The sequence below is a fragment of the Aedes albopictus genome, chromosome 2 (assembly GCF_035046485.1).
Source record: "Aedes albopictus strain Foshan chromosome 2, AalbF5, whole genome shotgun sequence".
Taxonomy (NCBI): domain Eukaryota; kingdom Metazoa; phylum Arthropoda; class Insecta; order Diptera; family Culicidae; genus Aedes; species Aedes albopictus.
Window position 1 is genome coordinate 347,186,049 of NC_085137.1, and position 24,766 is coordinate 347,210,814.

The 24,766-nt window shown below is 41.6% G+C and overlaps 1 protein-coding gene across 1 annotated transcript in view; it reads right to left on the reverse strand.

Moving 5' to 3' along the window:
* LOC134287221 (cell adhesion molecule Dscam2-like) overlaps positions 1-24,766 on the reverse strand; it is a 452,041-nt gene that overhangs the window by 242,575 nt on the left and 184,700 nt on the right. The window lies entirely within an intron of this gene.

The following is a 24,766-nucleotide window of genomic DNA, read 5'->3' on the forward strand; positions in this document are numbered from 1 at the left end:
ATGTGTGTGTACAAAAAAACTCACATCACTTTTTGGCAGTAAACCTCATCCGATTTCAATGACCGACGGTTCATTCGACGCGGAATCTGGTCCTATTGTTTCCTATTGAAAATGGTTCGAATCGGTCCAGCCGTTCCGGAGATATGGCCATTTAGGTGTTCCGGAACGGTACCCCAGGAAGGGACCAGATATGAAAATGCATCAAACCTATGCATGCGACACATCAAACCACGGCATTTTCAATAACCTGATGAGCGGTAAGCAGGAAAATAGTCTCAGACCATATCTGAACCGGTAGTGTTCCCGAACCGGTTCTGGGCGTCCCGCTGGAAGTGGCCAAATATGCAATTGAACCAAATCCATGCATGCGACACATCAAACCACGACATTTTCGATGACCTGATGGACAATGAGCAGGAAAATCATCCCAGACCATATCTGAACCGGTAGTGTTCCGGAACCGGTTCTAGGCGTTCCACTGGAAGTGGCCAAAAATACAATTGAACCAAACCCATGCATGTGACACATCAAACCACGGCATTTTCGATGACCTGATGAGCGGTAAGTAGGAAAAGAGTCTCAGATCATATCTGAACCGGTAGTGTTCCGAAACCGGTTCTAGGCGTCCCGCTGGAGGTGGCCAAATATACAATTGAACCAAACCCATGCATGCGACACATCAAACCACGGCATTTTCGATGACCTGATGGACAATGAGCAGGAAAATCATCCCAGACCATATCTGAACCGGTAGTGTTCCGGAACCGGTTCTAGGCGTTCCACTGGAAGTGGCCAAAAATACAATTGAACCAAACCCATGCATGTGACACATCAAACCACGGCATTTTCGATGACCTGATGAGCGGTAAGTAGGAAAAGAGTCTCAGATCATATCTGAACCGGTAGTGTTCCGAAACCGGTTCTAGGCGTCCCGCTGGAGGTGGCCAAATATACAATTGAACCAAACCCATGCATGCGACACATCAAACCACGGCATTTTCGATGACCTGATGGACAATGAGCAGGAAAATCATCTTAGACCATATTTGAACCAGTAGTGTTCCGGAACCGGTTCCGGGGTTCCCGCCGAAGTGGTCAAATCTGAAAGAGAAACAAACCCGTACATGCGTCACATCAAATAGCGGCTTTTTAGATTACCTAATGAACGGCCAGCAAGTGTTTCGGAATCGGTTTTGAGTGGCCGGGAGAGGCCAAATGTAAAAGTAAACCAAATCCAGGCATGTGACACATCAAGTCGTGGCTTTTGCGATAACCTGATGAACAGTTAGCTAGAAAATAGCCTTAGGTCACACTAAAGAAAACTGGTAGTGTTCCGGAATGCGTTCCGAGAGAACTCGTCGAAATTGTCAAACTCTGCATGTGACACCTTCAATTTGCAGCGTTTTTGGTTAACCGATGAGCAGTTAACAAGACAATAATGTCAGACCATATTTGGTTCAGCCGGTAGTTACCCAGAATCAGATCCGGGTAGTAAAATGTAAAATTTAGCCAAACCCATGGATGCGGTGTATCAAATCACGCCCAGTCTTGTAAACATTCGACACTTTTCACTACCTTCATTTCGTTGCCGCAGTCGGGTGTCAGCTTGCTTTGCTACATTCGTGCGCTACCGTTACCTCTTACCTACACACAACACGAGCAGTAGAACGAAGATCAATAAACCTAAGAAAGAGTCAAATCAATGTCATCTGACACGATGACACGTGTGTAATTCTAGCATTAGGCATAGATTCTCAGCCAATTCCGATTATGAATGTTAATATGAGTTTATTCTTGCATGTTGCATTGAATACGGCACACAGATGGGCAACATAGCTCTTGTTATGGAAGAAGACAGGAATAACAAAAGCCGAACCGTCTTCCGAAGCCGCTATCGTGGTGAAGTGCATTCGTTTGACATTTTTGTTTCGAACAGTAGTTTGATTGATTGTGTTGCGAATACCGGAGACAAAGGAGGCCGAATATCGACGAAAAGGTTCAAATGACTGTGATCTCTAACAATCAGTCTTGTTGACTTATCGATATCCTGATGGAAAAATAAGGTCAGACCCGGTAGTGTTGCGGGTTCAGCTGTGGCTTCGAAGGTGGTTAAAAGTAAAAGTGAATCAAACTCATACATGCGATAAATCAAATCGCGGTGATTAGGTAAAGGTGAAAAATAAGCAATAAAATAATCTCAGATCATAATTGGGACAACCGGTAGTGTTATGGTCCATGACTCATGGAATCAGATTCGGCTATCCCACCGGATATTACCAAATATAAAAATGAACCAAACCCATATATACGACACATCAGATCGCAGATTTTTTGATAATCTAATGAACGGTTAGCAAGAAAATAGCCTTAGATCACATAAGAGACTAGCTTTTGTGTAGTAGAACCAACGTTCATGTGAAAAATTAAATCGTGGCTTTGTTTAATGGCCTGATAAACGTTAGGTATGAACAACAGTGACGAATCGGTCTAAGTTCACATATATGAAAGAGAACAAAATATAGACAAAACTAAAGCGATCTCACCAAATCGCACCATTTCAGATTCCTAAGGTGTAAATTTATAGCAGGATGGGTCAACGTTGAATGGAAAAATAAGAATTTGAGCGCGTCAACAGAAGATGGCGGCTGTTTTAAGGAATTTTGAGCTCTAAAACTATGTAAAATAAATGTGTTTGGTATGGGAAATATGTTCGGAGTCCACCAGAGTATCCAAGATAGCGGTCCAAAATCCAAGATAATGGCCAAGTATTCAAGTAAGTGCCTATTTTATAGGATGTTTAATTCTTGCATTATGGGCATATTTTGTATGGAGATATGTTCATATAGCCGAGGCGGTAAACGCACGGGTATTCAGCATGACCATGCTGAGGGTGACGGGTTCGATTCCCGGTCGGTCCAGGATCTTTTCGTAAAGGAAATTTCCTTGACTTCCTTGGGCATAGAGTATCTTCGTGCCTGCCACACGATATACGCATGCAAAATGGTCATTGGCAGAGGAAGCTCTCAGTTAATAACTGTGGAAGTGCTCATAGAACACTAAGCTGAGAAGCAGGCATTGTCCCAATGAGGACGTTACGCCAAGAAGAGAGAGAAGAGATAGATATGTTCAGAATTCAAAATTTGTAATCAGAAAACCCAAGCTGTCCGCTGTTTCACAAGGTCTATATATATATGACTATAGTTTGAATAGGGAAGAATGCCGGTCTTCGTCCAAAACTGGTAACCAGAAAATCATAAACGACATGCCAAAATTCAATACGGCGACTATTTTATGTAATTTTTGGTCCAAAAATGAATACCAGGACATCCAAGATGGTGTCTCAATGTTCAAGATGGCGGTTAGTTTAGTTGGGGTAGATATCCGGAGTCATAAAATGATGACCGGAAAATCTAAAATGACGTTTCAAAATTTTGCGGCTTCATGACACTTATATGGTTAGAATTTTGTTTTATAACTTCTGAATATTTGATGTTATGCTAATATAAAATGTATCCATATTGAGTAGATTTAGCAAGCAGTTTTCATTTTGTATTTATGGCAATGTCGTCAACATGTCGCTTGAGTTTTGTTGAAAGGATATTTTTAAGCACGAGAAAGGCACCATCACCGCTAGGTGGATTAATTAGGGTTTTTTTCAGTTTTATAATTAGTTTGTGAAGATCGAAATCACAAAGTTCCTAACCTATTAAAAGGTTATAAGTTATTCAATTACAATTAATAATTTAGCATTTTTGCTAAGTTCAGTGGTTCCCAAACTACGGTCATGGGCCAAGCGAATTTCTCAAGAATCAGAGATGTGAAGATAAGGTGAAAAGGTTTTCCGAATTCTGCACTTCAGGGAGTATGTACTTACCACAATGTAGTTGTATTGCAACAAACAGTGGTTTAAAACCTATGGTCACGGGCCACGTGAATATCTCAAGAACCGAAAGTGCTAGGAGAAGAGCAAATGTTTTTCGGATTGATCATTTCAAGGATCAGTAATGCTGATATAGATATGTTGAAAAATCAGTGGTTTCCAATTTATGCTCACGGGCCACGTAAATATCTCAAGAACCGAATGTGCTAGGAAGAAGAGCAAATGTTTTTCGGATTGATCATCTCAAGGATCAGTATCTCTGATATTGATATGTTGAAAAATCAGTGTTTTCCAATCTATGCTCACGGGCCACGTGAATATCTCAAGAACCGAAAGTGCTAGGAAGAAGAGCAAATGTTTTTCGGATTGATCATCTCAAGGATCAGTATCTCTGATACAGATATGTTGAAAAATCAGTGGTTTCCAATCTATGCTCACGGGCCACGTGAATATCTCAAGAACCAAAAGTGCTAGGAAGAAGAGCAAATGTTTTACGGATTGGCCATCTTAAGGATCAGTATCTCTAATATTGATATGTTGAAAATTAGTGGTTTCCAATCTATGATCACGGGCCACGTGAATATCTCAAGAACCGAAAGTGGTAGGAAGAAGAGCAAATGTTTTTCGGATTGATCATCTCAAGGATCAGTATCTCTAATATAGATATGTTGAAAAATCAGTGGTTTCCAATCTATGATCACGGGCCACGTGAGTATCTCAAGATCCGAAAGTGCTAGGAAGAAAAAACAATGTTTTACGAATTGATCATCTTAAGGATCAGTATCTCTAATATTGATATGTTGAAAATTAGTGGTTTCCAATCTATGCTCAAGGGCCACCTGAAAATCTCAAGAACCGAAAGTGCTAGGCAGAAGAGCAAATGTTTTACGGATTGGTCATCGTAAGGATCAGTATCTCTAATATTGATATGTTGAAAATTAGTGGTTTCCAATCTATGATCACGGGCCTCGTGAATATCTCAAAAACCGAAAGTGCTAGGAAGAAGAGCAAATGTTTTACGGATTGATCATCGTAAGGATCAGTATCTCTGATATAGATATGCTGAAAAATTAGTGGTTTCCAATCTATGATCACGGGCTACGTGAATATCTCAAGATCCGAAAGAACTAGGAAGAAAAGCCAATGTTTTACGGATTGATCATTCTAAGGATCAGTATCCCTAATATAGATATGTTGAAACATCAGTTATTTCTAATCTATGGTCACGGCCCATGTGAATATCTCAAGAACCGAAAGTACTAGGAAGAAGAGCAAAGTTTAAGTTTAAGTTCGTTTGGCCGAATGTCGTTTGGCCGAATGCCATCTGGCCGATAGGGTCCATCAGAAGTATTTCCTTCTTTCAATCATAGGCTATTCTTTCTCGTTTTGATTTTCATTGACAAGTTGGCGTTGAAACTACCGATATTTTATCAAAGTTTTTTCCTTCTTTGAATCATGGACTGTTCTTTTGAGATATACTAAAACGGGAAACAATGTCATGGTCACTTTATTTCATCATTCATTTTTCCGCCAAACGGCATTCGGCCAAATGACCTTTTCGGCCAAATGGAGTTCGACCAAACGGCATTCGGCAAAATGACTCGGAACCCTATTGTATAATGCTGCTTGAGATGCATAATTTGAAAAGCCGATTTCACTTTCTCATCGCCTTTGGGATTCTTGAGGAACGAGCTTGGTGGTCTAGTGGCTACCGCTTCTGATTCATATGCAGAAGGTCCTGGGTTCAATCCCTGGCTCGTCTCTTTCCTCTTATTTTGTATCTTTCTATCTACTATTTACTATCTACTATTCTACCAATGCATGATCCATGTGCCAAAAATAAACATTTCTCACCAACACACCAACATCCGCATGACCTTGTGCAGGCGCAGAGGATTCAACGGTCTGATGTGGGCAAGCGATTGCAATCATCACTTCCCTCCCCTTCCCCATTGACCTGCAACCTGACGCAGCAGGCGCTATTGTCGCCTAAAAATACAAGACCACCAACGCTTACACACTGAAGATGGCTGTTAGTCCCAAGCAGCTATCTCATTGGTTCCTTGTGTGAGTGTAGCTGATCTGGCGATACTGGAGTAGCAACTGCGGGCGGTCAACCAAGCTCAAGCTCAAACCTTTAGGATTCTTGAGGAATTCGCATGGCCCGTAACTCCAGTTTGAAAACCCCAGAGCATTGTAATGCATACCCCTAGAGATGCATAATCCAACAAATATTCACTCTTTCTCCTCGCTCTTTAGGTTCTTACGAAAACAGCATGACCCGTAACCCCAGCTTGAGAACCACTGTTTCTCATCTCTCGTCTAATCTCTCACTTCATCTCTCATCTCATCTCTCATCTCATCTCTCATCTCATCTCTCATTTCTCATCTCTCATCTCTCATCTCTCATCTCTCATCTCTCATCTCTCATCTCTCATCTCTCATCTCTCATCTCTCATCTCTCATCTCTCATCTCTCATCTCTCATCTCTCATCTCTCATCTCTCATCTCTCATCTCTCATCTCTCATCTCTCATCTCTCATCTCTCATCTCTCATCTCTCATCTCTCATCTCTCATCTCTCATCTCTCATCTCTCATCTCTCATCTCTCATCTCTCATCTCTCATCTCTCATCTCTCATCTCTCATCTCTCATTTCTCATCTCTCATCTCTCATCTCTCATCTCTCATCTCTCATCTCTCATCTCTCATCTCTCATCTCTCATCTCTCATCTCTCATCTCTCATCTCTCATCTCTCATCTCTCATCTCTCATCTCTCATCTCTCATCTCATCTCATCTCTCATCTCTCATCTCTCATCTCTCATCTGTCATCTCTCATCTCTCCTCTCTCCTCTCTTATCTCTCATCTCATCTCACATCTCATCTCTCATCCCATCTCTCATCTCATCTCTCATCTCATCTCTCATCTCATCTCTCATCTCATCTCTCATCTCATCTCTCATCTCATCTCTCATCTCATCTTTCATCTCATCTCTCATCTCATCTCTCATCTCATCTCTCATCTCATCTCTCATCTCATCTCTCATCTCATCTCTCATCGCATCTCTCATCTCATCTCTCATCTCATCTCTCATCTCATCTCTCATCTCATCTCTCATCTCATCTCTCATCTCATCTCTCATCTCATCTCTCATCTCATCTCTCATCTCATCTCTCATCTCATCTCTCACCTCATCTCTCATCTCATCTCTCATCTCATCTCTCATCTCATCTCTCATCTCTCATCTCTCATCTCTCATCTCTCATCTCTCATCTCTCATCTCTCATCTCTCATCTCTCATCTCTCATCTCTCATCTCTCATCTCTCATCTCTCATCTCTCATCTCTCATCTCTCATCTCTCATCTCTCATCTCTCATCTCTCATCTCTCATCTCTCATCTCTCATCTCTCATCTCTCATCTCTCATCTCTCATCTCTCATCTCTCATCTCTCATCTCTCATCTCTCATCTCTCATCTCTCATCTCTCATCTCTCATCTCTCATCTCTCATCTCTCATCTCTCATCTCTCATCTCTCATCTCTCATCTCTCATCTCTCATCTCTCATCTCTCATCTCTCATCTCTCATCTCTCATCTCTCATCTCTCATCTCTCATCTCTCATCTCTCATCTCTCATCTCTCATCTCTCATCTCTCATCTCTCATCTCTCATCTCTCATCTCTCATCTCTCATCTCTAATCTCTCATCTCTCATCTCTCATCTCTCATCTCTCATCTCTCATCTCTCATCTCTCATCTCTAATCTCTCATCTCTCATCTCTCATCTCTCATCTCTCATCTCTCATCTCTCATCTCTCATCTCTCATCTCTCATCTCTCATCTCTCATCTCTCATCTCTCATCTCTCATCTCTCATCTCTCATCTCTCATCTCTCATCTCTCATCTCTCATCTCTCATCTCTCATCTCTCATCTCTCATCTCTCATCTCTCATCTCTCATCTCTCATCTCTCATCTCTCATCTCTCATCTCTCATCTCTCATCTCTCATCTCTCATCTCTCATCTCTCATCTCTCATCTCTCATCTCTCATCTCTCATCTCTCATCTCTCATCTCTCATCTCTCATCTCTCATCTCTCATCTCTCATCTCTCATCTCTCATCTCTCATCTCTCATCTCTCATCTCTCATCTCTCATCTCTCATCTCTCATCTCTCATCTCTCATCTCTCATCTCATCTCATCTCTCATCTCTCATCTCTCATCTCTCATCTCTCATCTCTCATCTGTCATCTCTCATCTCTCCTCTCTCCTCTCTTATCTCTCATCTCATCTCACATCTCATCTCTCATCCCATCTCTCATCTCATCTCTCATCTCATCTCTCATCTCATCTCTCATCTCATCTCTCATCTCATCTCTCATCTCATCTCTCATCTCATCTCTCATCTCATCTCTCATCTCATCTCTCATCTCATCTCTCATCTCATCTCTCATCTCATCTCTCATCTCATCTCTCATCTCATCTCTCATCTCATCTCTCATCGCATCTCTCATCTCATCTCTCATCTCATCTCTCATCTCATCTCTCATCTCATCTCTCATCTCATCTCTCATCTCATCTCTCATCTCATCTCTCATCTCATCTCTCATCTCATCTCTCATCTCATCTCTCACCTCATCTCTCATCTCATCTCTCATCTCATCTCTCATCTCATCTCTCATCTCATCTCTCATCTCATCTTTCATATCATCTCATGTCATCCTTCCCTAACCCTCCATCCTATCCTCTATACTCCCCTCTACCCTACCTTCTACCCTACCCTCTACTCTAACCCTCTACCCTACTCTCAACCCAACCTTCTACTTACCCTACCTTCTTCTCTAATCTCTACCTGAACCCTCTACCCCACCCTCTACCTTATCCCTCTACCCAACCCTCTATCCTACCTTCAACCCTAACACTATTCCCGATCCTCTTCCCTACCTTTTACCCTACTATCTACCCTACCTTCTACGATACCATCTAACATTACCGTCTACTCTAACCATCTACCCTACCCTCTACCCTAACCCTCTATCATAGTCTCTACCCTACCCTCTACTCTAACCCTCTACCCGAACCCTCTATCAAAGTCTCTGCCCTACTCTATACCCTAACCCTCTACTCTACCCTCTAACCTAACCCTCTACCCTAACCCTTTACTTTACTTTCAACCCTACCTTCTACCCTACTCTCTACCCGAACCCTCTAGCCAACCCTCTACCTTAACCCTCTACCCAACCCTCTATCCTACCTTCTACCCTAACCCTCTACCCTACCCTCTACTCTACCTTTTACCCTACCCTCTACCCTACCTTCTACCCTACCATCTTACATTACCCTCTACCCTAACCATCTACCCTACCCTCTACCCTAACCCTCTATCATAGTCTCTACCCTACCCTCTACCCTAACCCTCTATTATAGCCTCTACCCTACACTCTACCCTAACCCTCTACCCTACCTTCTACCCTACCATCTAACATTACCCTCTACCCTAACCCTCAATGTATCATATGTATCACATGTTACTTGTTCCCGAATACCTAAAACCCCAATTTACGCCTAAGGAGCGTAAATTGGGGGAGCGCTATTTGGGAATTAGTGCGTAAATGGGGGGAGCGTTATTTGGGAATTAGTGCGTAAATCGGGGGGCGCAAATTGAGTTTGGCGCAAAAGAAGTGAGCGTAAATTGGGGTTTTAGTGTATTATACCAATCTCAATCAAAATTGGCTGAAATCTTGCGAAAAGCTGGAATTAGACAAATGTCACCGTGTCAGACGACGATGATTTGATCCACTTTTTTGTTTATTGATCTTCGTTCTACCGCTCGTGTTGTGTGTAAGAGGTAGCGGTCGCGCTCGAATGAAACAAAGCAAGCTGACACCCGACCGCGGCAACGAAACGAAGGTAGTGAAAAGTGTCGAATGCAAGATGTTTTTAAGGTGCAAGGATATGAGCAGTCAATGGGAGCGGGGTGAGGTATACTGCGGGGAGGTAGAGGTGACAGCTGGCGAGTTTGCATAGCTGGCTGGTTTGTCTGCTTCAATGGTTTCAATGGGGTTACCAGGGGTTGTTTGTTTTGATAGGTGAAAATTTTTCGCCTAGCCAGGGACAGGGGAATGCATACTCAAGTGTTCTAAAATGAGCGGCGTGCTCTTTGGGGCTGTCCATAAACCACGTGGTCATTTTTTTGGGATTTTTCAAACCCCCCCCCCCCCGCGTGGTCATTAGTCCATACAATTTTTTTTATTAGTCCATACAAAACGGACATTGGCCGAACCCCCCCCCCCCTCCCCTAATGACCACGTGGTTTATGGACAGCCCCTATTTATGCAGACGTCGGCAAGGGCTGTACGAAAAGGCCGCAATACTGGTGGCTCGTCGATCATTCTGAGCAAAAAAGTAGCTATGTCTACCGGAAATTAAATTGAAATGCCCAAAACAAAACATATTTTATGTAGCATGGAATAAAAGATGAACATCACACATCTATTGCGAAAACTTGGCGTTGGGAGAGCAAATTATGCAGCATTGACGCATGGCTTAGGGGCTGTCCATAAACCACGTGGTCATTTTTTTGGGACTTCTCAACCCCCCAACCCCCCACCCCCCCGCGTGGTCATTAGTCCATACAAATTTTTTTATTCGTCCATACAAAATGATCATCGGCGGAACAAAAAACTATAAATACACATCCTTAGTTTACAACCTGTTGGTCAGCCTGAGCTATTCAATTCGGTTACTCTAAATAGTAACTATGAATAATGTGTTTGTTAAAAATTGAAGCCACTCATATTGACGGTATTTTTCCAGATTTCGAGGCTTTAACAATAAAAACTCATATACAAAGGTAGATGACAATGAAACTGTCCCTGCACCTTCAGGACTATGATAATCTTTTTCGGTGATGTTCAAGAAATATTACAGTCACTGTTTATAATTAATGAATTTTTATCTTTCTTTGAAATATAAGAACTTTTACATTCATTCCCTTAAATTCCTTAACACCCCATTTTCATATTTTCCAAAAATTCATATTGTTAAATATCTTCAATTTCTTCAAAAAATCGTCAAATATTGTAATCTATACGCGTAGCAGGCAGCAAGACAGTGATTGGACTGCTTTTCCTGAAAGTTTTAAGAAGTAGAACCCATGAATGAATGAGGACGAAATTTTTTTCCGTCCCTTAACACCCCATTTTACGGTAATTATCCAGGAGAAATTCAGGGAAAAAATGAGCAATGGAGTGATGAAGAATTTTCTAAGGAATCAGTGAATGACTTTTTGAAAAACATTTACAAATTTATTCCTGAAAGATATTTTGAAAGTATGTCTGCGGAAATTTCTCAAGGACACTATGGGAGATTATCTAATCAAATCTTTGGAGAAATGTCAGGAGGAATCCTTTGACTTATTTTCAAATAAATTCCTAAATACCTTCCTGAATTTCTAAAGGAATATAAGGAACATATATTAATGAATACGAATAAAATCTTTGGATGTAACTTGACCACATTCTCCAGTGAGGTTGTTTAGATTTCTTTTTACAAAGAAACTTCCACTAGAATTTTGAAGGCATATAGATTTTGCTTTGCGCATAAAAAAAGCGAAAATAGTTATTAAAAAAAAATATAGTATATAAATACCCAGGTAATACATACTATGGAAAATGTAAAAAATATACTAGAGTAATCTAAATTTTTGACGGAAAACTATAAAACATATTATCAATCTTGGATAATGAAAAGAGTGAAACCTTGATAATATTGAAGAAAATAATGTCATGATGTTTTGTTTTAGTCTAAGGCTTTTTCGGCGCCCCTCTGAGGATGGCGCCCTTGGCGGGGGCCAACCTGGCCAACCGCACGCTACGGCTGTGCCCACAGGCTTCGTTGACGATTGAGTATCTTTTTCACTCCCTCGTCCTTTCATTCCTCGGCATGGGTCGCTTGAGACCTTGAATTGAGATTGTCCTGTTGGGTGAACTCTTACCACCGGAACAGATGGTCCTTGGTGCTATTCTGAGCCGGCAGCCGGCAGTGGCCTTGCTGCCCACGCTAGTCCAGGTGCTTGGCGACCCCAACCCTTCTGCGAGTCAACCATGTAGTTTCCCGTTAAGAATAAGATAAGTAACCCCACTTCAAGGTGTCAAGCGACCCATGCTGATGAATGAGTGATCGAGGGGGTGAAAAAGATGCTCGAACGTTAACGGAGCATGTGGGCTACTTGGGCACCCCCACACTATTTTGTCCTTTACCGCAGAGGTTCCCAAATTTTTTCCTATTGCGGCGCCTTTTGAAATTTTCAAAAGTTACACGGCGCACCAACATGTTTAACACAGAACTTTTATCATTTTAACACAACTTTCAATTGAAAATTAAAAATGCAAAATCGTGTAAAACTTTAACCTTACTATGTTTTCTTAGAATTCGAAGAAATTTAGTTTCTCAAAAAGTGATTCAAAATTCTCGATGATTTTCATTATTATTAACTCTTAATTATTTGAAAATTCAGCCCGAGGCTGGTTTGGTTCCGCTTCTTGGAGATTTCATTAATAAAGTTATATTAGTCAAGCTGTTGATTTCCAATATCTCAAGGTAAACACTAAAACTGTTGAAATACTTTCATAATTATGGATAAATTGAAATGATTTTATAGAATTTTTAACAAAAAAATAACTAAATTTCCGCAGGTGTTACAAAACCTTCCAAACTGTTATGTAAAGTAGTGTTTTTGTGCAATAATGATAATTTGGACTCTCGAAGCACCTCCTTCTAGTTCACTTAATTTATTTATCATTAGATATGGACTAACTTTAATGATTGTGTAAGGTCTGACTGAGACAAAATTGAATGACCCTTGAAAAGAAAAAATGGCTGCCAGTTGTGCCTTTGACGCACATAATTGATTAAACATTTCCAAATCTTAGGTACTAATTTCGCAGTGGTACTAAATGAAATCAAAGGTTGCATAGTTTTCCATCATTTTCCGTCAAAATCCAAACAACAATTACAAAATTATGAGTTTCGTCTTTCTTGTACTAAACCGAAAATTTGCATATAGCAGAAGTGTTCTACGATAGTGTTTTTAGTAAAAAAAAAAATTTTCCTCGAAAGTTTGAGACATATGAGGACCAGCAAACTGACAGTAATTATTTTGGAAAGTACTTTAATAATTATTTTGAAATATTTACTCTGAAGTACAAGCTATTAGAACGCAAACTAATCTAAGACATAGTATGTCCAAAAACAACTCCAAAATCTTACTAAAAATTCTTAAAAAATGTTTAAAGTAGGTTCCAAAAATTTCATAGAATATTTTTACACTTGTTAGAATTTGGAAAAAAAATTCTAAAGCGATACTAGTTTTACAAAAAAGAATCCTTGTTTTGAACTACAAGAGTTTGTTCTTTTTATTTTGGCTCCGAAAGTCAAGAGCTTGCGGCGCACCTGAGAAATGTTCACGGCGCACCAGGGCGCCGCGGCGCACAGTTTGGGAAGCACTGCTTTACCGCGTTAAGGCGAAACTCATTTTTTCGGTTTTTGATTTTTTATTAAATAACGAAGCAATATATTCAAAATCGGTTTTCGTGCACATTAGACCTCTTCATAAAAAATGAAATTTCTCGAATTCAGCCAGTCACCCCCACATCTTAATTCTAATGCTGAAACAAACTTCTGGTCAAATTTTCAGCTAAATTGGTGAAGATTTCGAGGTGCCTCAAGTCAAAATTGTGTTTTTTGGTCATTTTTCGCCTTTAAAAAATGCCCGTGGAGGCTAGAAGCCATATAAAATATCGTGGTAACCCTTAAATGAAAGATATGTATGTTCCTTACAACTTTTGTGAACATTATGTGCTGATAGGAGGATGTTTTGATCATATTTATTCGTTTTTCAGACATGCAAGTATGCTAAAAAGTTACATTTTACAACAGTTTTTGTTCTACGAAATTCAAACACTCAATTTTTATCAAAAGTTTCAAACCATTATATGATTACCCACAATATTCTGAACAATATTGCCATACATCATTTTTTTATCCGATCTACGGAAAAAATCACAAAAATCGAAAAGTAGAAGCTATCCTGAGTTTTTTGATACCTGGGGTTGACGCAACTGCTGGCAGGCAAAAAAGTCAAACATAGTAGCTTTGCTTTTTTTTAATGATTGCAATGATTGATCATTGATTCAAGTGACAGGTTAGCCCAAGTACACATTGCCTTAACAAAAGTGGCATATAATGCACCTCAGTAGTATATTAGAAATGGTTCAGATGGTAAGGCTTTGGACTGACAAACCAAAGGTTCGAATTTTGAATTTATGTCAAATGTGCTTTCCATTTTTTTTTGCAATGGTTTTCCTACAAATCTATGCGTTAAACCTAACGTCGAAGCTCGCGTCGGAAGATGTCATCCGACGATGTGATTTGATCTTTATGAGCGGATGTGATCCGCTACTCAGCCAACCAGTCCGACGTAAGAACCGAAGTACGGATTAAGCAATAAATTAGTTATTTAGCGTGTCCGATTTTCAACTACGCACCCAATGAAGGTTTTATCATTCTGTCAGAATGATGCGTATATGCATGCGCTAGTTCATGCGATTTTCCCTACGCTAGCCATCATGTATGCACAGTTTAGAACGATAGTTGATATTACCAGCTTGATAACAAAAAAACCCAAATTAATCCACCTAGTGGTGATAGTGCCTTTCTCGTTGAATATGTTCTCATACCGTCGACGTAAGCCAAAGTGTTCTGAATCCTGATACTTTATAAGAATAGCAAGCATTTTATCAAAGCCATCATTGAATTGACTCAAAAATGATTGATGGGACATAGTCCGACGTTATGATCAACGTATGAGCAGAGCTGAAATATATCAGACTTCTCAGTTGACTGCTTGAGCATCTTCATTAACACTGGAGGCCAATCAACATCAAGACGATACTTACAAGCTCAGATATAACTTTTTACACAATCTCAGATCGCTTTGCGATTTTTTTCTGCACACTTAAGGCTATATTTTATTATCATATCATAGGTTACTACATTCATGTAAAATTTTACAAAAAAAAAATGCAAGCATGTGAAATTTCCCATACAAACTGCAACCACATAACAGAGCGTGTGGGCGCAACCAGTTGCATTAAAATTTTATCCAGTAATTTTAGACACAAAAGGGAATTGGAAAACTTTTGTTCGGGGTTGATGCGATTAGTTTTGAATTTTACCAAACAATGTTGACTCCTCCTACTGTATATTTACACCTCATGAATCTAGAATTGTGTGATTTGGTGAGATCTCTTCACGGCTAGCTAGACGGTGGTAGTGAGTAAACGTTAAGCAAGAGCAAAAACGCGGCGTGCGCCGTGAGCGTTCAATTTGCGTATTGATGAATACTTGAATTAACCGTTGAAAACAAGAACGACAGGTAGTGAGTATAGTGAGACGTCTGTTTGTATTTGGGATTAATTTATCAAAATTTTGTTCTCTTACATATATTTATCGCTTGCATTGATTTTATTCACTTTCGTAGTTCCGGCGAAGCACCAAACGCTGGTGTTGTAACCCTACCGGTAGCTTTTATATGGTATGTGCCTATTTTCTAGCTAACCGTTCCTCAGGTTATTAAAAGAGCCGTGGTTTGATGTGTCACATGGTACATTTGGTCACTTTCGATGGGGTACCCCGAACTGGTTCCGGAGCACTACCGGGTCTCCCAAATATAGTCTGAGATTATTTCATTGCTAATGTTCATTAGGTTACCTAAACAATACGATTTGATGTATCGCATACATGGGTATGGATGTCTTTTGCATCTAACCACTTCCAGTGGGACATCCAGAACCAGTTGTACCGATTGTTCCTGATGTGGTCTTAGACTAGCTCCATGCAAAGTGTTAATAAGTTTTCCTAAAAAGTCGTGAATTGATGTACCGCATGCATGAGCGTGGTTCATTATTGCATTTCGCCAGTTCCGGCGAGATACTCGAAACTTGTTCCGGAACACTACCGGTAGTCTTAAATATGGCCTTAGACTATTTTCTTGCTGACCGTTCTCGTTATCGAAGAAGACGTTATTTAATATGCTACGTGCATACGTTTGGTTACATTCTACATTTGACCACTTCCGATGGGTGACCTGGAACCGGTTTCGGCACACTATTGGTTTTCCAAAGTATGGTCTATGGTTTTTTTCTTGTTAACCGTTCATCAGGTTACCTAAAAAGTCATTAAATGTGTCGCATTCATGGGTTGATTCTCCTTTACGTTTGACCATTTTCTATTGAACATCCGTAATCGGTTGCGGAACACTACCGGTAGTCCCAAATATGATCGGAAACTATCTTTTGCTAAATCAAGATACCTAAAAAGCCGCGATGTGATGTGTCGCATGCATGGGTTTGGTTCACTTTTATATTTGCTTACTTTCGGCGGGGCACCCGGAATGGATTCCGGAACAGTACCGGTAATTCCTGATGTTGTCTGATCCTATTTTCTTTCTAACCCTTCATCAGGTTATCGAGAAAACCAGATTTCATGTGTCGCGTGCACGGGTTTGGTTCACTTTCATATTTGGCCATTTCCGGCGGGACACCCGGAACCGGTTCCGGATCACTACCGATTCAGATATGTTCTGAGAATATTTTCCTGCTTTACTGTTCATGAGGTTATCGAATAATCATGGGTTTAGTTCACTTTTATATTTGACCACTTCCGGCGGGATACCTGGAACCGGTTCCAGATCATAACCGGTTCAAATATGATCTGAGAATATTTTGCTGCTTACTGTTTATCAGGATATCAAAAAAGCCACCATTTGATATGTCGCATGCATGAGTTTGGTTAGCTTTTATACCTGGCCGCCTTCAGCGGGACATCTTCCGATATGATCTGAGAATATTTTCCTGCTTACTGTTGATCAGGTTATTCAAAAAGCCGTGGTTTGATATGTCGCATGCATGGGTTTAGTTCATTTTTATGTTTGGTCATTTCTGGCGAGGCACCTGGAACCGGTTCCGGAACACAACCGGTTCAGATATGGTCTGAGACCATTTTTCTGCCTACCGTTTATTAGGTTATCAAAAAAGCCGCGGTTTGATATGTCGCATGCATAGGTTTAGTTCACTTTTATATTTTGGCCACTTCCGGCGGGACACCCGGAACCGGTTCCGGGACACTACCGGTTCAGATATGGTCTGAGACCATTTTCATGGTTACCATTCATCAAGTTATCTAAAATACCGTAGTTTGATGTGTCGCATGGATGGGTTTGTAGCGTTTTCATATTTGGCCCCTGCCTGGGGTACCCATCCGGAACACCTAAATGGCCGTAACTCCAGAACGGCTGAACCGATTCGAACCATTTTCAATAGGAAACAATGAGACCAAATTCCGCGTCGAATGAACCGTTGGTCATTAAAATCGGTTGAGGTTTACTGCCAAAAAGTGATGTGAGTTTATTTGTACACACACATACACACACACATACATACATACACACACACAGACATCACCCCAATTCGTCGAGCTGAGTTGATTGGTATATGTGACTCGACCCTCCGGGCCTTCTATCAAAAAGTCATTTTTGGAGTGAACATATAGCCTTTCCAGTACACTTAGTGTACGAGAAAGGCAAAAAAACTAAGCAAATGGTCTTATATTCAAACTTTGAACCTTTGGTTTGCCAGTCCAAAGCCTTACCATGTGAACCATTTCTCATATACTACTGAGGTACATTATATGCCACTTTTGTTAAGGCAATGTGTACTTGGGCTAACCTGTCACTTGAATCAATGATCAATCATTGCAATCATTAAGAAAAAGCAAAGCTACTATGTTTGACTTTTTTTTGCCTGCCAGCAGTTGCGTCAACCCCAGGTATCAAAAAACTCAGGATAGCTTCTACTTTTCGATTTTTGTGATTTTTTCCGTAGATCGGATAAAAAAATGATGTATGGCAATATTGTTCAGAATATTGTGGGTAATCATATAATGGTTTGAAACTTTTGATAAAAATTGAGTGTTTGAATTTCGTAGAACAAAAACTGTTGTAAAATGTAACTTTTTAGCATACTTGCATGTCTGAAAAACGAATAAATATGATCAAAACATCCTCCTATCAGTACATAATGTTCACAAAAGTTGTAAGGAACATACATATCTTTCATTTAAAGGTTACCACGATATTTTATATGGCTTCTAGCCTCCACGGGCATTTTTTAAAGGCGAAAAATGACCAAAAAACACAATTTTGACTTGAGGCACCAATCTTCACCAATTTAGCTGAAAATTTGACCAGAAGTTTGTTTCAGCATTAGAATTAAGATGTGGGGGTGACTGGCTGAATTCGAGAAATTTCATTTTTTATGAGGAGGTCTAGTCCACATGTAGAGTATGGATAAAGGTATCTACTGAATTTTTTTGAGTTGGAAAATGTTTTTCGTTTTTGCAGAAACCATTTTTTGTGAAATTTTGTTCAAAAATGGTTTCCGCAAAAACGAAAAACATTTTCCACACAAAAAAAAAATCAGAAGATACCTTGATCCATACTCTACAAGTGCACGAAAACCGATTTTGAAAATATTGCTTCGTTATTTAATAAAAAAATCAAAAACCAAAAAGAGAGGAAATGCTTCCAGTTTCGCCTTAATGCAGGACTCTGGCGAGGCGGACCTTTTCATCCTTGGTACCCACGGGATCTAACAATGACCACAAATAAAACTAATCAGAAAGTACTGGTGAGGCTAACTCCTTCACAAGAAGTGGGTTGGCTAGGTCTCCGAGGAGGAGTGAGTGAGGAGTGAGGTTGGGAAGGGTGGGCATAAGAAGGCTGCCCTGTCCCGGATGAACGGGAACAGGGGGTTGCGACCGTTGTTAGACCCCCAATCAACACACTATCGTATATGATGTTGAATAAGATGCAAAAGTGGAGGCACTTTACACGCGGTTAAATGGAAGCATGTATGCATATGGCCCCCACTTTAGCATCCTTTTCAACATCATATAAGACTTTGTGTTAGCTGGGCCCTCAGCAACCACAGAGTAGAGGGAACCAAGGAGAGGACCCCCTTGAACTAAGGTCATGCGGATGAGGAAGAAGAAAAACCGCAGGTCGAGGAAATCAGGGACGCTAAACTAAGAAGACGTAAGAGGGTAGGTGCCAAGTGCGAGTAAGACGTAACGCTCGTCATCAAGACCGAACAGTCTAAGTCACGGTCTAAGTACTTGGATGTTTTGAAGGCGAGGCGAAGCGACGCCAGGCTCGTGGATCTGGGAGCAGACGTACTCGTACGGTTGAAATGATCCTCAAGCTGAAGCGCGATGAGGAACGCAAGGGCACCACCTACAAAAGTTTGGCAGAAGGGGTCGAGGTGAGGGCTCTTACAGCAGAGGCGACTCTGAAGGTGAAGAACCTACACAAGATCACCGAAGCGGAAGAGATCGTCACGGCAGTGCGGCAACAGTGCGAGGTGTACATGGCCACCGGAGCCGTTCGGCTACGGAAAGGACCGGCAGGGACACAGGTAACCTTGGCACAGCTACCGGACGTAAATAAGTAGGGAAGCTGAAGGTGGGCTGCTCAGTATGCCAACCAACCTTTCATTAGCCACCGGAGGTTTGCTTCATGTGTCTGGAACCAGGATACAAGTCATGGGACTGCAAAGGCCCTAACAGGGGCAAACTGCGAAGGCAATTACGTGCGAAAATCCGTGAACAGCAAGCACCCAACCCAAAGGTTCAAGGTGCCCGGGCTTCAGAAAAGTGACTGACAAATCAAAGTGCAGGTCACACAGCTGAACCTGAACTACTGCGACGCAGCCCAGCAACTGCTTTGTCAGACAATTTCTGAGTGGGGGCGGATGACGCCATAATAGCAGATCCATGTCGGGTACCCACCGGCAACGGCAATTGAGTCGGATGGGTTCATAAAAATAGCGGCAATATGAACGACGGGCAAATACCCCGTCCAGCAGTAGGTGTCTACAACTTATAAGAGCTTCGTGGTCGCCAAAGTAAACGGGGCTTTCTACTGTATCTGCTATGTACCTCCGTGGTGGTCGATCTAACAGTACACGCAGATGCTTGACTGTATAACGACCGTGCCAACAGGACGAAGGCCGGGAGTAATAGCGGAGTAATAGCCTGAGCCATGGAATGGGGAAGCCGTTTCACGGAGCAGCGGGATCAGATCCTGCTAGAGACACTGCACTGGCCATCGTCCTGGCTAATGTCGGTACCAAGAGTATCTTTAGTCGGAAGGGGGCGGAGTCAATTATTGACGTTTCTTTTTGTATGCCTGGCCTAACAAGTAGTTCAAACTGGAGGGTAGACGATGATTACACTACTCTCCTACGGTGTCAGGCCATTCGGCCGAAGGTCATTAGGCCGAAGGCCATTCGGCCGAAGGTCATTAGGCCGAATGGTCATTAGGCCGAATGGTCATCAGGCCGAATGGTCATTGGGTCTTCTTCTTGCCGTTACGTTCCCACTGAGACAAAGCCTGCTTCTCAGCTTATTAACTGAGAGCTTCCTCTGCAAATGACCATTTTGCATGTGTGTATCGTGTGACAGGCACGAAGATACTTTATTGATGCTGAATCTACTGATATTTTACCCATGAATTTTTCCTTCTTTTAAATATAGGCTGTTCTTTCTAGTATCATTGCTGAAATAGTTTTTGGCGCTGAAACTGCTGATATTCAATTCATAAATTTTTCCTTCTTTAAAACATAGGCTATTCTTTCTAGTTCCATTGTTAAACTAGTTTTTGTCAAACATTGTTGGAAAAGGTAAAAACAACGGCTAACTTTCAATTCGTCCTGATGACCATTCGGCCTAATGACCATTCGGCCTAATGACCATTCGGCCTAATGACCATTCGGCCTAATGACCATTCGGCCTAATGACCATTCGGCCTAATGACCATTCGGCCTAATGACCTTCGGAATAATGGCCTTCGGCCTAATGACCTTCGGCCTAATGACCCAGCATCTCTCCTACCTACTTAGTTTAGATGGCGATGAGCTGGTAGCGGTGCTCTCATGTGCGTGCGATGCGACCATGCCTAGGCGAGTGCCAGGGCCGGATCTAAGGGGGGGGGGGGGCGGGGGGCCCGGGCCCCGGGCCCCCACATTTTAGGAGCCCCCACAAAAACCTTTTTTGGCTGCCAACATTAACTTTATTCTTCATATTGCTCAAGTATACTGTTCGAAAATAAAGAAAAATATTTTTGGTCATCTCTCCGAGGGGCCTCCACGTCCGCTCGGGCCCCGGGCCCCCACAATCCTTAATTCGGGCCTGGAGTGCACCCTAGAAATGGGAGACCACCGGCCTACTGATGGACTCAAGCGATTGCGGACCTGCGCTGCGCCTGCCTACGAGCTAGACGGCGCGGCGGATGCAGGGAGCACGATCTGAGCAAGAGCGGAACGAATGGCGGGTGGTGTTCGCCGCTGCAAAAAATCGCGCTGAAGACCGAGATAAGGTCAAGCAATAAGGCCTACGAGGTCTCTGTCAGAGAGTCAATGCGAATCCGTGGGGTAATGCTTACAGGATCGTGATGGCCAAGAAGAGAGGTGTAATAACTCGTACAGAGCAATCTCCAGCAATGTTGGAGGGGATCATCGAGGGGCTTTTTCCGCGTCATGATCCTAGTCTTTGGCATCCTTTTGTAGGACAGCTGGGGACTGCAGCTGGCAATGAGGAGAGGGTCACCGATGAGAAACTTGCGGGGCAAAATACCGTAGCAGGTAAGGCCACCCGGCATTGTTCAGATCTGCTATGCAAAAATGACTGAACTCGCTAGTTTTCCCGGAGGTTCGAAAACGGCTGTGCCTGGTATTATTGTCAAAGAAGGGGAAAGCACATGGGGTTCTATCGGTATATATGTAGGAAGATCAGTATGCTTGATCGATACAGCGCGCTGTAGCGGGGATAGTGTTCGAGAAGATCCTTCTCAACAGATTGTTGAAGTACACCAACGGTGTAAATGATCTCTTTAGTAAGCAGTTCGGCTTCCGGAATGGAGCTCGACCGTAGACGCTATCTTGTCAGTTATAGAGACCCGTAGTGGAGGAAGATCCACTACTGTAGTGACTCTGAAAGTAAGGATCGCATTCGATAGCGCCAGTCGAGCAGCTATTTTCGATGCGCTCCTGTATCTGGGGATACACAGCTGTTAAAACACCCATGCTGACGGAGGCTGAATTCGAAGTGGTAGCCCTTGGGATTGTTTTTTTTTTTCTACTCTTCAAGGCATAGCGTATGTTTGTGTCAAATAGTTTGCTGAAGAGTTTGGTGCCATGTGGGATACAACAAAAATTAAGTAAAAAGCGAGTAGCATCACCCACGCAACATGATTTGCGGGTTGCGATTTCACCCTCGCCTCGGTGAGCTCGGTGACCATGCCCATCTAGACTGCGGGGTGCCACTAACGATGGTTGCTGTGTTGTGGTGGTCTTTTCGGTAAACAGGTTAGGTATCAGTGCAATTTATGTTCTACCCGTCACCAACGCTGTTAAATAACCAACCGGAACGCATTTTGCCAAGTGTCATGGTGAGTGTATTTGCTTTCCCGGCACCGAAACGAATCTGCTTCAGTGGATGCGGGGCACTATGTGGGGACGTGAGTTCTTTTTTATGAGGCTTTCAGACTCGTTTCCGTTACAGCGTGTCTGAGCGGAGAACTATAATGATGTGCCACGATATTGCACATGAAACGAAATGTGAAGCATCTTGAAATGGTTTGGACTGGAAGATTGGTCTAGCAGTTGAATGATTTTGAGTAAAATAAAATGGATGATGCCAATTAAATTTTATGAAGACTTATAGATTTTTTGAGGCTAGATATACACTCACTACATACAAAGTACACAGAATTACTAAAGTTTCAAAAGTCATTGACGCCTCCCTGGAATTAGTCTTCTAAATCCCAACCGTCGTCTTTCCGGGACGTCATCACAACACTTCAACTTGATTGGTCCGCCAGATCAGAGCGAGTAGCGAAAATAAACGATCCAAAAGCGCACACCTCTTCCAAGAAATGGTTCTCCATAAGCCACAACCTTGCAGAGAACAACACAGACACACATAAAAGCTCACATCAATCAATCATGTTCCGTCAGTTCCAAGGAAAAGTTCAGGTTTTTCTTGCCGGCGCGATGCCGTAGCCGTAGTCCCACCCGGGTGTGCGATGAGACTACTGCAGCCACCCGCCGTGGAAGGTAGATTACTTGGGTGACTTGGGGATTGGGACCGGAGCTCCCCGACGACGCGGCGGGCTTGTGTTCAAAGGTTCAAACTTAGCTACACAGTCATGAACATAGCCATTCGCAATCGTTGTTGGGTTGGGCTTTTGGCAGACATGCCACAATCGGCCCGCACTTAATCAATCATCCTGGAGAGGATTTGTTGCGGAAGGTACAATTTGTGTGTGAGGATAATCACTTTGATTAGATTTCCACTCGATGGGTCCTGGAACCGACCCAAGACGTGTGTTTTTTTCTGGTTGGGTTATCCTCGAGCTGGAGGACAATTTTTCTTCTTTATTTCATAAGCTTATGGTTTGGAAAGGATGTTTTTGTGACAATGAAATGGTTGAAGCTTTCATTATAAAGTAAACCATTCTCTTTAGAATAATTTTGAAATGACATAACAACAATCTCTGCGCACGGATACCTGCATTTTTGATAGCTCTTAAACTGGTCCGTAGACGACTTTGGGGAGAAATTTTGAATCAAAAAAGATATATCGACTTAAAACAGCTTTTATCAAAAAACGCAGAATTTCGTGCGTGTTGTGACCGGAGGAATCCTAATCGCTTCTGTACTTCTTAACGTTCGTTGAAAGACTGATTTCGATTTGGTGTCTCTGCAGTCCTGTCATATAGCTATTTGTAGCCTGATTTGCTGTTCAATCAACTCATCCGTACACTCTATCCTTCTCAACAATGCGCAGATATTGTTGTTATATCATTTTGCTGTTGGATGCTGGAAAGACATATTTTCTATATTTGTCCCTTCCATTAATATCGCCATTTAAAAAAAAACTGTGTTTTTTTTTAATACAGCGCCTGCGTCTCCTGAGAAAACAAGAGATAGCAACAATCTCTGTGTACAGAACTATACGTTTACAAATGCCATATAAGCGTTTGTTGGACTTCGATGGGTACTTAAATTGAAAAAGTTGCTGTCAGAAATTCAACCTAAGCTAATTCAGAAAAATTACTTTTGATCGGGTATGAAAGCAAAAATAAAGTTTGAGGTCACCCCCTCAAAAGCATGTAATTTTGTCAGGCCCACATCTCCGCCCATTTAAGTCCGATTTCCAAACCCTAGGTATCATTTAAAAGATAATAAGGTAAAAAGTCTTTGAAGTTCCTCCTGACGAATTTCGTCCCAAATCGTATTCGGAGTTGGCAGCACCCTCTCAGATTACAATGAAACTTTCTGGGTATGTACACCAAGACTAGATAAGCCACTTTGCATACTTAGTTTCTTCAAAATTTATCTGGACTGACTTTTGAAAAGGGCTAAACTTTTTTATGGATTTTTAAAAAATGTTTTTAATCAAAAAATGACTACTCCTACAAAAAAGTGTTGCATGGGTGATTATCACAAAATAAGTCAAATTTTAAGAAAAAAATACTGAAAAAAATCCAAAATGAGCCCTACACTGAAAAAAATCATTTCTAAAAATTCAAAGTTGATTTAAAAAACACCATTTTTGATTTTGATGAAATTTTGTCTCAAGACAGGTAATTATGTTCCCTACCAACCGTCCATACATCACAAGATGGGCACTTTTAAGGAAAAAAAAGTTTTTCTAACAAAAACTTTTTCATGTCCAAATTACTATTTTTTCAGTGTCTTTTTTTAA